Raw genomic sequence first — 785 nt, 5'->3', positions numbered from 1 at the left:
GAGGAAGCAAGTTTTTAATGAATGTGCCCAGATCCTAGTGAAAGATCTTGTCTCAAAAAAAACCAAAGTGGATCGGAAGATTGACACCCAAGGACTGACTTCTGGCCTCAACAATTGAATATACACAGCCACACATCCCTTCCTCAAACTGATACTTAAAACACATGCTGATGGCAAAAGGTCCCATGGACACATTAGAGGGCATTGCTAACTGGGCATAAGAAGTAGGAAGAACTGACCCCAGAGGCATTGCAGGCATGGCTTCTGTGTGTCATGTGTGTCAGTAGGTGACAGAGAAGAGAGAGGCTATGTCTACTCTCAGTGTTCTGACCTACAAACATCTGAGTGGTTGGCAGCCTAACCCTCTCTGATAAAGGTGAGCCTGAGACAGCCACTGGCCCGACGCCCATGGGGCCTGGACAGGGAGCGGACCACACCTAAGATGACCCCTGCCCAGTCCTATAACACACAAGCGGGGCATAGCATTCCTGAGACCACTCCTCAGATGACCCCAGACACTCAGAGACCCTGGGCACCATTAAGAGGAACAAGTAAGTATTGGAGAAATGGAAGAGAAGAGAAACAGAAGGATGTGGGCACCACGAAGAGAGGCAGAACTGGAGACTCCAGGGTAGTAAGGCATAGCCTGATGTGAGTAGCCAGTGATGCCACTGGGGACCATGGTGGTGTCCTTGCCTGTGCTGCCTTCAGAGGCCACAACTGGGTTCTTGACTGTGCAGCAGCAGGGCTCTCGTACCACCAAGGGCCAAGTGGATGCCCCTGGT

At 51.3% G+C, this 785-nt stretch overlaps 1 non-coding gene across 1 annotated transcript; it reads left to right on the top strand.

The window, feature by feature from the left end:
* Positions 1–233: 233 nt before the first annotated feature.
* On the top strand, positions 234–365 carry LOC115029787 (small nucleolar RNA SNORA17). Its single transcript, XR_003835352.1, has one exon. It is a non-coding gene; the product is annotated as a small nucleolar RNA SNORA17 (small nucleolar RNA).
* The last annotated feature ends 420 nt before the right edge of the window (positions 366–785 follow it).

This window comes from Mus caroli, unplaced genomic scaffold (genome assembly GCF_978045245.1).
Source record: "Mus caroli unplaced genomic scaffold, Mus_caroli_1 scaffold_18, whole genome shotgun sequence".
NCBI classification, from domain to species: Eukaryota; Metazoa; Chordata; class Mammalia; order Rodentia; family Muridae; genus Mus; species Mus caroli.
The sequence above is the reverse complement of the archived record's forward strand: the minus strand, read 5'-3'. Positions and strand labels throughout refer to the sequence as shown.